Source organism: Molothrus ater, chromosome 6 (genome assembly GCF_012460135.2).
Source record: "Molothrus ater isolate BHLD 08-10-18 breed brown headed cowbird chromosome 6, BPBGC_Mater_1.1, whole genome shotgun sequence".
Taxonomy (NCBI): Eukaryota; Metazoa; Chordata; class Aves; order Passeriformes; family Icteridae; genus Molothrus; species Molothrus ater.
This window is the reverse complement of record NC_050483.2, coordinates 18161621-18181520: the sequence shown is the minus strand read 5'-3', so window position 1 is coordinate 18181520 and position 19900 is coordinate 18161621. Positions and strand designations below refer to the sequence as shown.

General features: G+C 45.9%; 1 protein-coding gene and 1 long non-coding RNA gene across 3 annotated transcripts in view; one reads left to right on the top strand and one right to left on the bottom strand.

Moving 5' to 3' along the window:
- HRAS (HRas proto-oncogene, GTPase) overlaps nucleotides 1-1880 on the bottom strand; it is a 39913-nt gene extending 38033 nt beyond the window's left edge. The window contains exon 1 of one of the 2 annotated variants that reach the window (XM_036385158.2): nucleotides 1551-1880. The gene's annotated coding sequence lies outside the window, so the exon portion shown is untranslated. The remainder of the gene's footprint in view (nucleotides 1-1550) is intronic. The other variant, XM_036385156.2, reaches the window with a different exon arrangement.
- LOC118687940 (uncharacterized) lies at nucleotides 775-18897 on the top strand. Its single transcript, XR_004980408.1, has 4 exons — nucleotides 775-871; nucleotides 3741-3822; nucleotides 4678-4735; nucleotides 17333-18897. It is a non-coding gene; the product is annotated as an uncharacterized LOC118687940 (long non-coding RNA).
- Nucleotides 18898-19900: the final 1003 nt, after the last annotated feature.

Genomic DNA, 19900 nt, shown 5'->3' with positions numbered 1-19900 from the left:
CAGACATGGCTGTCTTAAAAACACTTGGGAAAATCACACAAATCACCAGCTGTACAATTAAAATACTTCAGAGCCGTGAAGGATAAACATATCAGCAATTCTGACTACAGCAACTCTTTAGCTGAGCACACACCAAACCTCATGTGTTTTCCTCCATTCAAAACCAGTTCCTGCTCCAAGCTGCACATCCTACCCATGCCAACCAGACTGAAGTACATCTTGACACAGCCTCACCAGGAGTTCATACCCCTTCTGCATTTCAAAGACCTACCCAGGAGCAACTTGCATATCACAGGCTACAAGAGATATGACCATCCAACTTAGGACACTGAAATATCAATGGCTTGACTTGCCATGCAATGGCTTAACAAGCCATTCCTGCTGCACAGTCCTGTTTCCAGCTGTCCTAAGCATTTCTCCAGCAGCTCCAGAGTTCGCCAGTCCACTCTGACTTCTCATCATCTCTTTTGTCTCCAGGCTCGCTCCACTGCTTGAGGTAATTTTAAAACACATTCCCACTCAGGACCTGTATGGGCCAAGCGAGCCATCAGATGCACCTTCACTTGGGGTGAAGACGCTGCAGCCCCGGACTCCGCAACACCCTTTGCAGGGCAGCAGGGCGCAGGAAGCCTCGGCACGCCGCAGAGCCCCGGCGGGGAGCGTCCCTAGGACGGAGGGAGGGAGGGAGAGGAGGGAGGTGTCACCAGCTCCGCAGAGCCGCATGCTCGCAGAACGGGGGACCTCGCTCACTTGCTCGCAGCTGCACACAAATACCTGCGCCTCCGCCACCTGCCTGCCCCCTCCGCGCCTCGCTCCGGGCCTGGCACGGCCATGGAGCTGGCCTCTCCCGGGGGGTGTCAGAGCCCAGCAGGTACCTGCTTTGGCAAAGAGTGGGGAGTCCGGGGTTCCCCCTTTGAAGCATCACAGGAGCAGTGTGAGGGATGCAAGGGGATGAGGGAAGACGGGTGCAGTGGGCTGCAAACTGGGGGCGCGAAGAAGAGGAGGCGAACACGGCTGCAGCTAAGGGACACGGAAGGGAGCGGGACGGCAAGGGAGGGAAGGAAAAAGGGCTGCAGCTTGGGAGGAGAGCAGGAGGAGTGCACAGTGGGTGCAGAAGGAGGGCAGGGGCTGGAGGGCAGAGAGCAGGGAGGGCAAAGGGGGTACAGAGGCTGCGGCTCGGTGGTATCCCACCACCCTCCCACCCCGGCGGCCTGCCGGGGCTCGGGTCGGCAGGCAGCGCCCAGGCAGCAGAGTCATGGCGCGGCCAGGCGAGCAGGTGGGTGGCCGCCACCGCCCCCAGCACCCCGGGCCCCGCCGCCGCCCACCGGGCCGAGGGTCCGGCCCTTTTCACCGCCGCCCTGGGCACGGCGGGGACAGCCCGAGCACGGTGGGGGTACGAACTTGGCGGCGGGGGGGGAACAGCCCCGCTAACAGGTGGCGGCGGCGGCGCTGCCGACCCGTCCCCGCCGAGCCGGTGGGCGCTGCCCCTGCGCGACGGCGCGTCCCACCCACCGCGACCCAGCGCCAGCCCGCTCCCGGCGGTCACTCACCGGCTCGCCCACCCCGCCGGGCGGGATGCGCGTCCTGGAGAGCGGAGCGCGGAAGTTTAAAGCCGGGTAACAGTATTCGCTTTTGCCCTTCCAATGTAGGAAAAACCAAACTAGACGAGGCGCCCCCCAGGCGGGCGAAACCCCGCTCCGCTCCTCCCCGCCGGGGGCTTCAGCCGCGCGTCGGCCCGGCGGCGAGGGGAAGTTTCCACCGCGGTGGTGGAGGCGCCCCCGGCGTGCCGCGCCCGCCCCGCATTGGCACGGGGCGCCGGGGCGCTGTGCCGCCGCCGCGCCCGGACAATGTGCGTGCGGGGAGAGCGGGAGCGGAGCGGGAGCGCGCCCCGCCGGCGGCCGCGGCACACGCCCAGCCCACGCCCCGCCCTCCCGCCGCTTGGCGCCCGCCCGCCGCCCCTGATTGGCGGCCCCCGCCGCCTCCGCCCTCCGGGTGGGCCCCGCCGCCTGTCAGTCACCGCCGCCGCCCGCCCGCCGCGGCCCGGCCGCGGGGCGGTCCCTGGGGCGGCGGCGGCGGCTGCGCGGGGGGGGGGCCGGGCGCTGCCTCGCCCCGGCGGGTGACCCCTGCTGCCACCGCTCCCCGCCCCCCGGGAGCCGCCGGGATCGCGTCCTTTCCCCGCCGGGACTCGTCTGCCCTCCCCGCCCCGCGGCGGCCCCTCCGCAGGAGCGCCCCGCACCCGAGGGGAGGGGAAGGCCTGGCGGCCGCCGCTCCCGCAGCCCGCCCTTCCCCGCAGGACTGCCCGGGACTGCGCTGCCTTTGTCGGCGCCCCACGGAGGCGTTCTGGGGAGGAGGACCGGAGCCCCCTGAAATGTAGCATTGATTGCCGGTCACGGTCCTGCCTGATAACGTGATGCGCTAAACTCGGCTCACAGGGTGCATTTATCTGGCCCCTGGAAATGCCTAGAAAAATAGATGACTCCAAATTATTCAAGTGCAATTAAGGCCACAAAGGAAAGACACCTGAATTGGCTCAGTTTAAGGCAGATGAGTTTCAGTTAGACTTAGCAGCAGAGATATGCACGGTCTGAGCAGAATTACTGCAATTTCAGATGAAGGTCCAAGCGTGTCGAAAGGCTCTCGTCTGATCCTATTTGGGTGCCACAAGGAGCACCGCTGAAGCAGAGCTAGTAAATATTGATGGACTCAAGGTTCATGTCCTGAAATCGGGTCTGTCAATGCAGTGCTTCCCATTCTGTCACAGTACAACAGACATTTTCTACTCTGGGCACTGTGATTCCCCTATTACTATTTGGAAACTGGATAGAGTAGATTGCATAGTCACTGTATTTTCCAGCAGCTTGCAGAAGTAATCAAGCTTTGATGCAGAATACGATGCCAAATAAAGTACGCACTCCTGGTACTGGAAAAGGACTGTTCTCTCTGACATATATTTCAAGCACACTTTAACAATTTATTGTTTCCATTAGAAAAGTATCTAGTAATCTGAAAATCGGTCTAAAAACCATTGTTCTAGATACTATGCTTGACACATAATAAAAAGAAAGCTCATGCCCTGCAGAGCTTGTATCAAGAGCAGATTAAACACGTTCTAAGGATACCCGTAGAGAGAGTTGTGCAGGTTTTCTCAGGTCTCACAAACGTGTTGTTGCACCAGCACAAACAAACCTGCCGGAGCACTTTTCCAAAAACCAGCACGCAAACAGACAGGTCCAAACAAAAAGGCTGAAGCTTTAACCTACCTCGAAACTCTTCCCTTGCTTCTAACAAGCCCTCCTGACTCTGAGTGAGCTCTCGGTTGTGCAGGGAGGCGAGGGCCGCAGCTGAGGGAGAGCCAGCATCGCTCCCGAGCGAGCCGAGGGCAGAGCCGCGCACACACGAAGGTGAGGGGCTCCTCCACAGGCAGCCACACGCACGCACCGTGCGCCGCCTCTCCGGGCTACCTGTCTCGTCTTGTTGTAGCCGTGTCTAACGAGCGGGCAGGGTACTGGAGCATGCAGGAATCTTGCTTTTTGAAGCACCCTGAAAACAGGCTTCTCTTTTTTGGTGCCTAGGTGGCCCAGAAGAACTTGTCAGGAAGCAAGCACCAAATAGGTACTAAAATAGGCCCAGCTATGGGGTGAACCTCAGTTTCATGCTTCCTGGGCTTCTCAGTGACCTCCAAGAACCAAGAAACACCGGAAGAGTTGACTGAAACTGCCTCTCTCTTGTTCATTCTTCAGTGCCAGATCACATCAGGCTATAAGATACCTGAGGACTATTTGTTTGCAGACTGCTGGAAGACAGAGACGGAATCACCTATTGGTGAGTCACAACCACACAATGGCAGAGGGTGATGGCACAAACCTGCAAAGACACAGAGAGTGATAACAGCTTAAAAGTGTCTTCTTTCCCCATATACTTTTTGATAAAAAAGCAAAATACTGGGACTAGATCCTCAGCTGTGGCAAAGCAAAGTAACTCAATGCTTTTTTCAGAGCACGGATTTACACTTTCTGAGGTCATAGCCCATTCTATTTGTAAAAAAATTGTTGTTCCTGAGCAGATTATTCCTTCCTTTCTCCAAACTTGAGTTTAATTCTCGGAAAATGTCTGGCTCTAACTGTTGTGAGCCTTGCTTGACAGGAAAGGAAGGCTAACCAAGGACTGGGTCCACTGGCATGCAGGGCAATGAAAAGGAAAGTGAGAGTATCTTAGGTCCTTACTGCCACAGTAAAACTCCGAAAACAAAATGTGCAGTGAAGTTGAAATACCTTCAATTCCCATACCTTCAATTTTTCATGATTGTTTTCACCAAACTGTACGCAGCTTGCAGTTGGAAGGCCGTAACTCATCAACATGCTTATCCTGTCATGGCTTTTTGTACCAACACACTAAATTCAGTCTGTGAAGGTACATTACTGATTTTTGTAGGTACTGTGACCCAAAATCAACTCCTTGATATTTTCACCCCCGCTTTAACTTCTGTGAGAGGGGAATTGTAGACTAGACATAAACTTAGCTGTCCACTGTGTGACATACAGACATGCCAAGAGCTTAGTGAGCAACTGAACTTCCTCATCATCTACAGATCAAAGCTACATTTTTAAAATTAGAGTCTTTTTTTGAGTGGTTTTTACTAGAAACACCTAAGTTGAATTATTCTTTCTTTCTCCCTAGTAAAAAACTTAAAAGACTATGTAAAAGTCTTCTTGTGATCATCAAAATCATCAGCAAGGTAGGTAACAGTAATTTTTTTAGCTTCCCAAGGATACATACTTAAATACATCCAGATATCCACCATATATTTTTGATATACTGGAGGGTTTATTAGTTCTCAGCAGACACAGAGAGTAGATTACTGGTGTCAATTGCTATTGTTCTGGGTCTCGTGTTGTAACCATATCTACAAGTTCACCTGACTTTTAATCATGCAGATTGCTTTCTGGTTCTTTCCATGGCTTTTGAGCTCATCCTAGTCTGTTTTCCTGAATGCATGCTTTTTCTGTGTGACTGAAACTTTACTGGAAGGTGTTTTCCATGAAGGCTCTGTCATTGTGCTCCCTCTGACAATGTCTCTGACAGCATACTGAGAAAAGCAGAGATCTCTGTGAGTTTTGCTTCCCCATTGCACAATATTCTTCATGATTTTTTAACTTAATCCTCCTGAAGATACACTAGACTCAAGAAACGTGCAAGTTCTTTTCTCATACTGGGATGTTTTCTTGCCCATCTCTCCCTGAGCTTAGAGAATGAGTAGGGTCATGGCAGAAAGCAAACTGATAAGTAATCAACTTTTAAAAATTTATATCTTTCTAGGGAATGCAAATTGTTTCCTTTTTGTATATGACTGAGTAACACAAGTAACTAATTATGGCAACCAGCTTATGGAACAGAAAAAAATATATCATTACAAGGGGCTTTGTTACTATAAGAGGGAAAGAAGCTGAGACCTTATCAGTTTTGTTCACTTGTGTGTCATGCATCATCTAGGTAGCAGAACCTGTCAGTAGAAGTTTGTGTTCAATTCAGTGCAAGTCATCTGCCTTGTGGGCCTATCTGATACTTGGATCAAAGCTGAAGTGCAGTCAGAAGGAAAGAAGGAAGCGTTCAGAAGAATTGAAACAAGGCTGGATTCTCAGAAACACAAAGACAAATCCATTTCCTCCAAGCTGATGCAACTCTGAAGATGCCAGTAAGGGATGAACCAATTCTGAAATTAATTTGGCTTGCATTCTCTGACAGTCTCCATTATTTTACTGTCCTTCTTTATTCTTTTTTAAGTGAAGTAAGTCAAACCCATTCTCTTTACAGGGATGCTTCTGGGAAGGACAGACTCATTTCCAATCACCTTGCTTGGGTTAGTAAGTGAATGTAGAAATGGCAAAAGGAATCAGCTGAGGGCAGAGAGGGGAAACTGTCAAAGTTACCACTTTGGGAGGAAATACAAGCTGAGTTTATTAGCTCAGAGGAGGACAGTTTTGAAAACTGTTGTTTGTGCACAGAGACCAGCAGAATTACCCTGTGCTGAGGATTGGCTCATTTATAGATCTGGAGTGGGTCTAGGGTATGCTTTACTCTGGAGCTGGAAAGGATGTCTTCTGTGTGACAGATTTGAAAAGTGAAGGAAAAGCTGAAAGTTTCTTAATCCCTTGACTACTGATTTGAGCCACAAGTAACACAGCTCCAGCTGTGTGATGGACTGAAGTGTATGCTCCCCCTTCTATTTTAAAAACACTCTCTCCCAGTTAAAATTTATGCTGTTCATGCACTAGTGCTAATGCTTGAGAAACAGTGGCCAGCTTTCTGAGCTGCTTGGGGCCTAGCTGAATGCACAGGTAAAATTCTCGTGACTCATGGACAATTCTCTTCTAGCTTCCTGGTGAGGTTGTAGAGAAAATGCTGCTAGATAACAAACCCTGACAATAGCATGACTTGGAAAGAAGCCTTTGAAAATAAACTCTTAATGTATCAGATAAATCTATGTGAGATGCAAAGCTAGAGTTCACTCTTGACAATGAATTCTTGTACTGTGAGTGACTGACTATAAAAAGACTTGGGAAAAATCTGAGTCTCCTGCAACACAAAGAAACCTTGAGATAAATGAAAGTCATCTCAAAGGAACCAAGCTAAAACTGTTCAACACTATCATTTAACACAGTTTCCTAGAGACTGGGAAAAGTCAGTGGGCTTATCCTTACTGCAGGTTGTACCAAGAGAGAGCCACAAGAGACATCACAAGTGTTAAATGCCACAAATGTGTACTTGTCATCTCAAGGGCCTGGGAATCTTGGAGATACTTAAGATTTGGAAGCAGCAGTCCAACTGCAAAGGGTTTTTAAGACTGACACTGAACTGGAAAGATCTCCTGGAATAATCAATTAACAAAAAAACCCACTGAATTAATTAATCAGTCCTCAATAAATCAACAAAATCTTCCTCTATCTCATCTCCAAAGGCACGGCATTGCTTCAGATGACTCAAGCAGTGAATGGGACCACTTTGTTTTTAATCCCCAAAATAATGGCATTAATATTGGATTAAATTCTGCTTAATAATTGTGTTCAGGTTTCTTTCAACCAAACCATTTGAAATGCTGCAGAAGGTTCTCGTTGAGCAGAGCAAAGTTGTCACTTCTGGAGTGTTATCTGATCCAGGACGAGATCTTGCTTATGATGGATTTCCTTTTTGAAATAAGCAAGGCAGCATCTTGCCAAGTGCCTGGCTCAAGCCCCACCAAAACTAGAGAGAGAAGAGATTTCTGTTGACTGAAATAAATTTTGCTAACAGTTGGATTTGATCAATTTTGAACTGAGAATAGAAACTAGCAGAGACGATGCTCTGGAATCGCAGAAATGAAAGACTTTGTAATCAGAGCTTGGAAGTGGAAGGAGATTCGTGTTCCATAGTTTAAAAATACAGACAGCTGCTGGTTCCTTTTTTTGCTATTAAAAACCCCACAACCCAAACACACACACACACAAGACATAATTCAGAGACTGGTCATTTCCCAGTCAGACTCCTTCTAGAGACACTGTGGGAATGAAAAGCTATCACATCTCCCTAGATGTGGTATGCAATACTTGGTAACATGAGACCCTCCCCTGAGTGGATAATGGGACGGTTGGGCTTCAGATTTTGCTGTGTGGGGTGAGCAGGGGGGAGAGATGAGATAAGGGTTTGATCTCTGGGTATTTACAAGCAGAGTGGCTTTCTACAGGTGCCTGATAATTTCAGTCTGATCTGAAGCACACTGCCCTCTGCAGTGTTCCTGTTTGCTGGCTATTTGTGCTTTTTCCAGAGAGCTGTAGCTGATCATGTGCTGAATCTGGAGCCTGAGACACTGAGAAACAACACTGATTCTTTCAAGAAATGCCCCCACCTCATCAAAAGTTGCCAGGGTTGGTGAGGTCCTGTGTCTCCTTCCACTCTCTGCTGTGCCTGCCAGCGTAGATCAGCAAGGGTCAGCTACAGTAGGAGGCCTGGTAATGCAGAAATCTGCAAGTTGGGAGCAACACTGATTTTCCTGGCAGTGGCTTGCTGGCATATGTACAGGAGCTTTTGTTAGCTGTCAGCCTGAATGGAATGTCAATCATTCCCTTGGAGCCTGATCCTCAGATCACTGCACTCTGAGAGAGGGCTTTTGCCTTTGTCTTCATACAGCAATAACTCAGGTCTGTGGAAGCTGGAAGCCTTATTTTTTGTTAAGAAGCCCTTGTGATATTTAGCCCCCATCTGGTTTTCTTTTTCAAACTCTACAGAAAAGTTTGAACCCTTTGCAACTGATAAGCTACCAGGTTTTTTCATGGGACAGTTTGGATCACTTACCGTGCTCTGGGTCATCTGTCACTTTTGCTGGCAGGAGCCAGATTTCCAGAGTGGAAGTAGGATGAGTTGCTAAGGAATGTCTTGTGCTCTATATCATTTCTGCATTCACTGATGTGCAACAGATTTATCTGTGTAGTTCAAGGCCTCTCTGTACCAGATGAGTTTGTATTGAAATCTCAGACCATCCCACATGTTCTCCTGGAGAAGACACAAAGATTATTGGTATTCTTTTTAAAATACTCTTCTTCTCCATCAGCTAATGCTGATTTTCTTCCCCTCAGCATCAAAGAACAATTGCTAACTACATCTCTTTCTTGCAGAAATTTCAAAGCAGTGTTGCACAGCATGATTCAGGCATGCACACATGGTAGAACTAGATAGAATTAAAGACATTTGTTTTTATCCAGTTAAACTACTGATTCCTTTTCCTTTGACTGTTTTTAATATACTGGCCACACATTGTCTCTAACCCTACCATGCAGCCCTCCTTCTCATCATCATGCTCAAGCTGCTGAGCCTTTTCTTCTCTTCTGTTAATTCCCTCACTAAATTCTGATTTTCCTTCTACTGTGAGGAGATGCCCTGAGCCTTGGTTCCTATCTATGCAAGCAAGTAAAGCTGATGTGAAGCAGAAATACATTACAATACAATACAATACAATACAATACAATACAATACAATACAATACATCAGACTGGAGAGGAGGATAGAATCCAGCCTTCCCAGCATCTCTCTGCTTCTTAGTGCTCTTAACACACCAGTGTATGCTCTATTCCTACCCAACCTTAGTAAAGCTTGCTCATCTGGTCCCTTTCCATTATGGACAGGTGTTTTCCTCTGTGGCAGCCTCTTCCTGATGCTCTTGTGCAGTGTTTCCAGCTCCCCCTCCATCCCTCTCTGTGATTTCCTCAAATACATGCTGCTGCAGTAACCAAGTCCATAGGTGACCTCAGCCTTGAGGTTATTTATAGCAGAGGTAGACACTGTCCTGCAGTGCAGCTGCTCATTGTCAGAGCTAAAGATCCTGAGTTATAGAGCTCCCTGGGAGCTTATGGTGGTAGCAGTATTCCCACATCAAGTGAGACCCAAGTTAGATACTGAAAGGTTTCCTTGGCAGTGAGGCTCTGCTCTTGTGTCACTATCCTGTCTAGACTGTCCTGAGAAATCCCTAGTAAAAGTGAGGGCACAGTCCTCCCACACAAGTGCCTTCAAGAGCAGCACAGGGCTAGAAGTCATCCCTTCAGTCAGAGACATGACAGAGTTGACCTCTCCAGGGTATTTCTACACCTATTTCACACAGATTCTCTTTTTGCTGGCAGTTACTCCTTTCCTTATTACAGAACTTTCCCACACTGAAGTCATAAAGTTGACCACAGCATCTTGGTGGTTTTGTCTGCAGTTTGATCATCCCCTTTCCTCTGCTGCTTCTCCATCAGGGAAGGTGAAAAACAGAAGAGGACCTGCAGTCACTTGCATCTTGCAGGACCTGGTGCATATCCATTTCATGTTCCTAGGTAACTTTTCAGGCAGATGTTCATGAGCTCAGCAGTGGTATGACTGTGTGTGTGTGTGTGTGTGTGTGTGCAAATCACCCAGATACTCTCTGAGGGTTTTCAGGGGGCCAGTGCTAAACATTTCAGAAGTCAGACCTCCTGCAACATTCCTAAGCTGAGATGCCCAAAGCAACATATTGCAAATTTCTTCTCTGGTTTCAGATTCACAACTTTGTGTTTCCTATTTTCAGTCAGCAGACTTCACTTGGGGAAATACTGAGGTTAGCGTACGAAAACACTGTTCACAAATGTTACATGAATCCAAGTGATTGATGGAATTTTAGCCATTGACTACCATAGCTTGTGTTAATGTCCAGATGTTGTATTAACACTGGGTGATTTCCCAGTTCTCATTAGCAGTATGCTTTGATGGGGGTAGAAGGTGTTAACTGTACTTTCCCTTCAGTGAGCTGTTTAATCATTGGAGCTTACTAGCAGTGGTATTTGGGGGACTTAGGTGATCACAAAGTGAATTTAGAGTAAAGCAATACCCTCCCTCTGGCTTCTCTGGGACAGTGATCAGGTGAGGGAATGGGGTCAGAACTGCTGCCTTTCCTCTTTTAAGCAGCACTGGTGCTCTTGTGAGGACTAAACAGGAAGCTGCTGCCTTCTTAGTCAAGACCTTCCTGGTTTTCAGGAGCACACTCAGACTGGCTCTCCTGCAGATCAGCACATGCCAGTGAACTTGTTGTAGCATGTTTAGCTGCACGTTCTTGTTGGCTTACTGAGGTCTGATCCAAAGCTTACTGCAGATACAGGGAGGGTTCATGTACTTCTTCAGTGGCCTTTGGTCTACTCTGTGGAGGCAAAAATACAACTGTGATAGATACATGGGTGAGTGAACCCTCCATTACCACCACATTTCACTCTGAGGAGATGGCAAAAGGGATTCTGCAGCCTGACCTTGTGCATCCCAGAGCAGTAAAAGCAACATGAATCCTACTTAATAAGTAATTCAAAAGCACTTTCTGGTTTGTGAATCATCTGCATCCCAGACTTTCTGAGACTCTTGGGTAATGAGACAAGAACAGTGCAGCTTCTGTAGTCATTTCTACCTGCTCACTGGGCTGCTAGCCTGCTCTGGCCCTAATTTTGAGCTGTTCCTTTAAACTGCTCTCTGCAACTAAGCAATTCTCATCTAGAGATCTCAGACATGAAGTAATCCTCCCAGCTTTTCTATTAAAAAAGCCAACTACCATTAAACCTGTTTTACAGGTGGGTAGGCTGAGCTCCAGTCTGCCTGTGATCACAAAGTGTTATTTAGGGCCAAATTGCCTGGTCTGACACATTGCTGCAGCAGGGATGACCACTTTTCTTAGAGGAAAAGAGTGCCCAGGTGGAGGCAGGGCTGGCCTCTGTGTACGTGCTTTGCACATGACTGTGAAGCACATAAACCTCACTGGCTGCATGGCTGGCATCCAGGTGTCCCTTGGATGAAGATGCACGTGTAGGGTAAACTAAAATGCCATGCTGGGCTCTGTGTGCTGAGCAGGTGGGAATGCACAACTCTGCCTGATTGCTTATGCCTGAGTCACCTCCTTCAGCATTTGCCACTGCCTAGCATGTTAGCATGCTGCCTGCTGGATAATAAATGACTTCATCTGCTGCAGCAGTGAGGATACTATTAAAAATTAACCCTGGGAAATGGTCCCACATATCTTTTTTCATTCAGACGCAGACAAAGGGGAAAAGGAGAGGAATGCTGTTGAAATGGGATTTGCAGAAAAGGCAAGTGGTGAGTTTTTAGTAATGAGGATGGCTCAGGCTTCAGTTTAATCACTGCAGTTGTTGGCAATCGATTATCAAAATTCAGAGGGCTTAAGGCACTTGATAAAGTTAAAAGCAGTGCAGGTAGAAAAGACTCAGTAGGCATATTGCAGAGGAGGTCAAAGAATGGGATAAATGGGGATTACTGTGCTGACATATAATTTATGACCTGTTTGCAGAAATAAATTAATTCATCATGTGGAAATATTACCACTTTTAAGGAATTATGCTATCTGATTTCATCTGTAGATTAAACACTCTCAGTTTTGGTTTATGTATTGCATGCTTTTCTCATAGTAGCACACTTAGAACCACACCTTACCTATTGCAGCATGCAGAGTATATTTACAGAAGTGAAGGATTTGTATTAAATGTCTCAGGAAACAGTGCAGCTGACAGACAGATATTTCATTTTCTTGGCTTCTCTTGCCTCCAGCACCCACACAGTATCCATCAAATTGTCTGGAGTCAAATCCTCACAGGCTGCATTTGAGGCTTGGGCAAGGAGCCAGCCTGGTTTAGAGAGCAAAGTCCTGTCTGTCCGCACGCACTTCCCACCGTCTGTGTGCTGCAGTCTGGAGCAGGGGAGCTCAGTCTAAGGTTCAACAAAAAATACCCCTTTAACTCCCTTTGTATTGTTCCAAGAAAGGGATTTGGTGTGAAGCCTGCAGACACATGTCTTAATGATTCCATTGTTGACACAAAAATTCCACCTTGTTCTGAGCCGTCATTCAGCTGGCTTTGGTACAGCAGCAAGCAGCACATCCCATCCTGAGCCCATCCTGAGGGATGTCCCAGCTCCTTGAGCTGCTCCCTTCATAGATGGTTGGTACCTATAGATGGTCTGGATTGCAGCACAGGCTGTAATGCCAGGTGCACTCACTGTGCAAGCAGATCTGCCCTCTGGCTGGCATGCTTTTTTTCCAGAAGCATATTGTGGCTGTTGATTTCATAAATGTACTGTGATATGACGGCACCTATCCAAGGGCCAAGATGAGGTCTGCATGTTTGTCCTGAGTCACCTGCTCATCTCCACATGGCAGAGGTATTTTAAAATGTTGGGCTTAAGCAACATTTCCTGCTGCAGCAGAAAAATTATATAAAGTTCCTTCATAGACAGGGTTAAAAATTTGCTGGATGAAAAGTACTCAGATATTGCTTTGTCCAAATTGGAGACAATTCCTACTGTAAGATCTTTCCCTATCTATGATATTTATGGAACCATGGTTGAAATATTCCTCAGGCTAATTCTTTTATTTATTGTCTCTCCTTTCTCTCTCCATCCAGAGAGAGCTTTGTCATTAGCCCTAATCCCTGGTACCTACATACAGCTCTTGCTGCAGCCAAGCACACTGCTGGAGCAAGGATTTTATTTTAATGATTACTGACCAGGAATTATCACAACAGTTGTCATCAACACAACACCGATTCATAAATATGGTCTTTGTGGGGCTTTTGGAAACCCAACAGCTTAGAGTTAGTTTGGCACCTCTTTGCAGATTAGATGGTGCACGTTGAAATCACTTCCTTTAACGTCAATAGATTTGAATCACACCCATGGTGGGGTTATTTATTTCCCTTCCCTTCACCCCCATGCCCCCCAGGTCTCTGTATTTCACTCTCCAGGTTGCCAAGGGCTGTGTGTGTTGCTCGTGTGTTGTGGAATATCTCAAAGAAGAAAGAAGTGACCTGTGCAAACAGCTGTAGGCATATGTCCAGCTGCCCAATTCTCTAGAAAATGAAACTGTGATCCACGCCTGAAAATCTGCTTCCACAAGCCAGGAGTTAACCAGTAAACAATGAATACATAGTTGTGTCCTAGACACTTGTGTTTCCACTGGCTTTTAAGGAGAATGAGAAGGAAATTATATTTTTAACAGCAGCTCAACTTGCAACTTGATCTGCTACTGCAGGGAGAAATCAACTGATAACTTAGATATTAGCCAGCTGTCAATGTTTGGTACGCAAGGTTACTTGGAATGGTCTGTGTTAGCACAACCACAGCATGGCATAGGAAGTGGCCATTGTAGGGCAGGACAAGGGAAGCTAGTGTGTATTCCAAGGAAGATAGGTTCTGCCAGTGGTGATGTGTCAGGAGTTGTTGGGGGATACACATTTCACTTTCTCAAAAGTCCATCTCCGTTTCTAACAGTGGGAAAGTCTAGGAACGAAAGGTCTTTGCTCGGACTGTGAAGGAAGTGAATGAAGGTGAGTCACAGTACTGTAGGAGCTTCATGGCGCCTACAAATAACAGTAGTTTGTGGACATGGGAGGATTTCCATTCTGAATTTCTGTCTTCTTCTGAAGGGATTTGTTCAGCCATATGCCCATGACCCAGCTCAGGCAGCAGGAGTTTCTGTTCAACCAATATAAGGGTTAACCCAGGGTCTCTTCTAAGGTGTTTCAAGAAAAGAGGATGGAGTGCTTAGCCAAAAGGGCAGGCATTCAAGTCAAAGAGCAGTGATAAAGCAAGTTTTCATGGCCAAAGAGACGGCTTACAAACACGACTGGAGTTCCCTGTGGAAGACAACATGCCATGGTCACTGCCATGTACTGTCACCACACAGTGGAGCTGCTGACAGATCCAGCCTTGAAAAGGCTGTTAAGCAAGGCTTTTGGGGTAGGTGTGAGATTTCTGTGGACTGGGATGTGTTTTATGGTTTTCAGTACTTGGAAACACTACCTGAGCATCTGTCTGGGTCTCAGCCAGCATGCTGAGTTAGGTAATAAAGCTGAATTTTTACTGAAACTTTTAGACAGTGCATAAAACATACAGAAGCATACCAATGATACATCTTTTCTCATCACTATTCTAACTTAGCTGCTGGAATGTAAGTACACAGTCTTTTTTCTAAGCACACATTATGCAGAATCAGAGCCAAGGCTGTAAAGAGAGTGCCTGGAAATCAGGTCTCTCCTGTCATTTTGGGGACAGGGAAACATCCTTCATTCTCCATGAGGATGGGATTCCTTCTAGTAGTCTAGAGGAAGTTATACGTGGTAATGACTCAAATATAGATGAATCCCAAGGCTTTCCAAAGAGGCTATCCATGGAAAAGGCAACCTGAGCTGCTTAAATTCTAGGGAAAATCCTAGTATGGTATGGTGGTGTGTTGCATCACTTTTCATGCCTGTGCAGTATTTGCTGAACTTGACTCCAGGCTGCCTGCAGCAGCAGCAGATGTGTAGGGTCAAAGGTTCCTTTGACAGAGCAGAGAGGACCATTGTTGCCTCTGCTCAGTGATGCTGAGCCAGAAGGAAGCACAAATCACCTCGTAGACTGTGGAGCTGAAACAACCCTGGGGATGGGCAGGGCACTTGAGGCAAAAAGGAGACTTTGGCTCTTAGAATGTTAGGACAGGAAGCCAAGCTAACTTCAGGCTTCAGGCTACAGGTGCTGGCCCTAGGATTACATGGGTGAGCACAGGGGTGCACAGGGTATACAGTGTTTGTTCCAGACTGCAGAACTGCCTGGCCCCATTTATCTACCTGCTGATCTCCTCCCTCCACATCTGCAGACTGCACTCCAGCCACCTTATTTCCTGCCCTGCAGGGTGGGGATTTGTTGAGGACTTTTGCCAGAGCTGTTGTCTGTAGCGTGGCTCGCAATGGTGCTGTTGCTGTGATGGCTGAAAGCCCCAGTGTACATGAGTTGCATTCAGAGTAAGCTTTGAACTGTGCAAAGTGCATGCAAACTAGGGGTGTAATGGCATGCAAACTGGTGCTTTGACCTGATTAAATTTTTTTAAAGCCCCAATTTCTCCACTCCTTCACATCATATGTTGTCACACTGATGGGAAGTGAAAATAACAACCCCTTTCTGATTCAGTAACATTTTATGGTGGCTTTGCATTGGCACAAAAAGCAAGTACACATTGGAAAGCTGCTGTTTCCCGTCTGAAGACAGCTAGATGAATTTCACTGCTAAATCCTGCTTGGAAAAACAAACCTAAAAAGCACAGTGAGGCCACAGGTTCCTTTACACTGCAGCAAGCAATGAAAAAGAACAAATGTTGCTCCTGAAAAACTGTGGAGGAAGAGTCACTGACTATAACTCCTTTCCAACATCAATTCATTTTCCCCTTACTTTAATGTTGAAAACAAAGTCGTAACTCAATCATTGACCATGGAATTCATACCAGAAGAAATGCAAGGACCACCAACAATGTGGTCCAGGTGTGGATTATAAATATCATCAGGAAAAGACATTCTGTGTCTCAGGGGCATTAATCCTGCAGCCAGTGCTCTTCCTTTTATATTTTAATTTTAAGTCTGCCATTTTTAAGGCTTCTCAGCAAGCCTTTCTCCTGCAGAGGAATCCTACCACAACAAGCACAGTGATACAGCTAAACTGAATGAAGCCCTGTAGTAGTACTACAGTTGTAACAACATTGGGATTTATACCTACCAATTCTTTGATAAAAATTACCATCTGGCAGTTGCAGAGAAGCTTTGGACTTGTCCCATACCATGGGACAGGATACCATACACTGGAAAAGCACATGTGTGCAGACAGCATCCTTGAGCTTTCCAAAACCAGGAAATAGTTTAACCCAAAAGAAACTGAGAAAGGTAGAGGGCCTTGAACAGAGGCACAAAATAATAATAACTTATATACAGGGATTTCAAGTTACCATTTATTCATCTGGAGTCAGGAATTAAATAAACAAGGGAGTATAAGCATACTTTTCTGGCTCTCAGTATTTTTTTCAGATAAGAAGCTTTTGTTTCCTTTTTCCTGTAAAAATGTAAAGGGAGAAAAATTTTACATTTACTAATTTATTTACAACTTTTCATTATACTTTAGGAAGAAATAGGAAATAAGCCCTTCTGGAATTAGGCAGTCCTGGCTCAGTGGCTCAAATATTAGTACATTGCCCTATCTCACCTTTGCTACCCTATGTCTTTCATCCCAATCAATCATCTTGACTGCACAGTAATGCAACTAATTCTGAGTAGAATCTCTTGGTCATGAACCAGAATCTGCTTTTCTAAAGCAATAGCACAAAGGAAGGAAAGATCCCTCTAGTGCAGCATCTGCACTGGGTATTGCTTTAAAGTGGGATTCTACCAGAGTTCTTCCCTCCCAGCAGAGCTGAGTCAGGATTTAAGCTAAAGAGATATCCCAACGCAATTGAAGCCTGTCTTAAGCTCACCTTTTCGCTAAGAGACCCTACACCAGGACAAGGTACTACTTGGTGTTTTTATTGCCTTCTAGTACCCCAGAAATTTACCAAGCCAAGGAGGGTGTTCACTTTCCTTGAGCGAGCCTGCAGCAGTGAGAGGAGACAGGTTCTGTCACTCAGCACTGGCTCAGGACCTCAGAAGTGTGTGGTCACCTTCAAAGGCCACACACAGTTTCTGTGTAACTTTGGTGACATCAGTAGTTTGGTTCACTTGTTTATAGAAGCAAGGGCAACATAAAACTATGGATGCCCATCTTTCAGTGTGAGTTCAAATACTCTCTAAAAACTGTTATCAAAAGTTTTTCCAGGTCTAGTTCAGTTTGAAAAGATACAGCTTTGTATAAAGTGCCAAATGTTTCCTGATGAAGCTTTCCTTTCTGATTGCAGTTTACGAATTCAAATAAGCCTTGAAAAGGAGCAAAAACAAATGCCCAGATTCATGGAATCAGAGAAGATGTTTTATTAACTGAATTCTCTCATTGCCCTTTCTTTTCATGCCAGGTGCAGTAACAGAAAAGTAAATTCACTTTGCAGACTCCTGTCATCCTCCGGATCTTTGGATCAGTCTCTCAGCCTCATTCATTGCTTCTGAGGATGAACTTCTCAACACCTGCTGTGGTCGAAACTGTTCTTACATCGTCTCTTGAACACAGTGACTTCAATCACGTGAGACCATGAGGTTAATGCCACAGTCGAGACTTCAAAGCTGTTTCTGCAGACCTGAGCTGATTTTTTTTTGAAAATTCTACAGTAGCTGCTGGTTCTTAACCAGCAGAAGAATTACCAAAGTTTGTAGTGTTCTGCTTATCATGCAATACAAGAAGATGGGAAAATTTTCTAGCAGAACTGCAGTCTGGGTGGGGGTGGCAGTACTGTAGGATGAGTTCTCCACTTAATCTCAGATTAGTTTTGATTTTTGTCTTTTTGTATAAAATGGAGATGAAAATCCTTGTTCTATATTACCTACTTGAACCAGATGACCTTTAAAAGGCCCCTTCCAACTCAAACTATTCTATGATTCTATGAAATTGTTAGTTGTGCAGCAAAAGGGATTCTCACAAGAAAAAACGTGATTACGGGGCTACTAATGAGGGTAAGAGATCAGGCTACAGGGGGAACTATCTTTAGACAGACACTTTGAACAATCTTTCAGAAGGGAGGAGACACTGATACATATCTAAATGAGTCTGGGTTATGTGCAATAGCAGAAAACTTTCCTCTGACCAGAAACTTCCCTCTGGTTCTGTGTTTCTGTGTTCTGGGACAATGAAATTCTTAAATGTTAATTATGCAAGTAGCAACAGCGATTATCTATTGATCAATAATATTAATTATAGACTGGATTGATTGGATGTTGCTTGTGACTGAATGAAACCAGAAGAACAGACAAATCTCTTCTTGTAAAATAGGACTCCCAAAGGAAAAGCAAGTTTATCTAGGCTTGGCTTTCAGAGGAGGCTTCACCCAATTCCTGTTCATTTGGGTAGGACCAATGGAATTAATCCAGAGTAACACATATTTTGCAGTTCCTGTGAAGGTGAGACAGAAGCAGGTCCACTGTCTCCAGGTAGGTCCAAGGTATGCTAATTGTCAATACTAGGATTCTAAAACTTTCTTGGATAAACTGAAACATAACTTTTCTTTCCAATAAAGCTTCATGAATGTACAACCTGGTTCCTGCATAGACATCACATCAGCTTCACAGTTATTAATTTACAGATTTCTCACTGACCTTAGCTCAGTTCTGGGAATGGTGCCAGCCATTTACAATTACAGTAACTCTGAATAAAGAGACATAAAGCTTCTGTATCTACCCTGAAATTGTGCCAGAATTTTCTCTTCCTCAGTGATGGAAAGATAGATGCATTTCTTCAGTTGGTTTTGAATAGTTCAGACTGTGTTGGCCATAAGTAGATTATTTCCAGCAAAACGAGGAAAAGAAGAAAATTGCCATGCAGATGTGTGCATTCACAATATAATACATGTGATCCACAGATAATCTTTGGGAAGAGTGTCCCAAGAAGGTGTATGTTGGGAAACTGAGTCAAGGTGATTTGAGCTAGTTACCTGGGAAAAAAACGGCAGAGTTGGGAATAAAATTCCAGGGGCAGATGCTTGATTCAGTATTGTTTTCACTGAATCACACTACCTTCCTGGAGCACGTCAAGGCCCATTGCCTTCCTTCCTGTGAACATGGGCAGCTGGATTGCAATGACAGCAGGTGGAGCTGAGTGTGCTCATCACCTTGGAAAATCAGGCCCCTGGTGATTCTCCCCGATGTTAATTGACCGTCAGACCCTGCAAGAGGGGAGTCAACACATTTCCTGACCTATGGTTTAAGTGTTTTCCAAACCCTAGAGTAAATTGAATGTAGTTATAGAGGAAATGCTGATGCAATCCACCAGCAGCTGCTGCCCTCCCACATCCTCACAAAGAAGGTGTGAGGGGGTGAATTGCATGCAAGCAGTGTAGTCAAAACCCCAGCAGCTACTACGTGGCAGGCAGGACTCTGTGCCTTCCCTCCAGACCTCTTGCCTTCCTGCCTCTGAGAGAAACACTGCTAAGGGCTGTTTTTGAGAAAATGCTGGGGACCATCCTGAAGGTAAACCCCTGAAAAAGTAGGCTTTTCCTATGGGACAACTGAGCACCTCAGAGGATATGATAGGAATCACATCTTCCTAGGTGCCTGATTTAGGAATCCTATATTGAAATGTGGAAATGTAGGTATATTCTGTGAGTGAGAATGGTAAGAGCTGCACTAGAGCTGCCCTCTTGCACTGAGATGTTTAATGATGTCACCAACAAAAGTTGAACCACATTTGTTGGATCCAGATTATTACAAACTTAATTCTCACATGTCGAATCTTTTGACATTTCTGGTCTGGAAATTTATTTCAGTCTGTTTGGGTTTTAGTTGGTTGTTTTGGGGTTTTTCTTTGTTGGTTGTTTGGGTTTTTTTTTTTTTGTTTTTTTTTTTTTTTGTTTTTTTAAATGCAAAATCATTTGGTGAAACCAGCCTTGTTATCTGCCACAAGCTGCATTTCTTGCACGCACTGCAGGAGTGTGGGA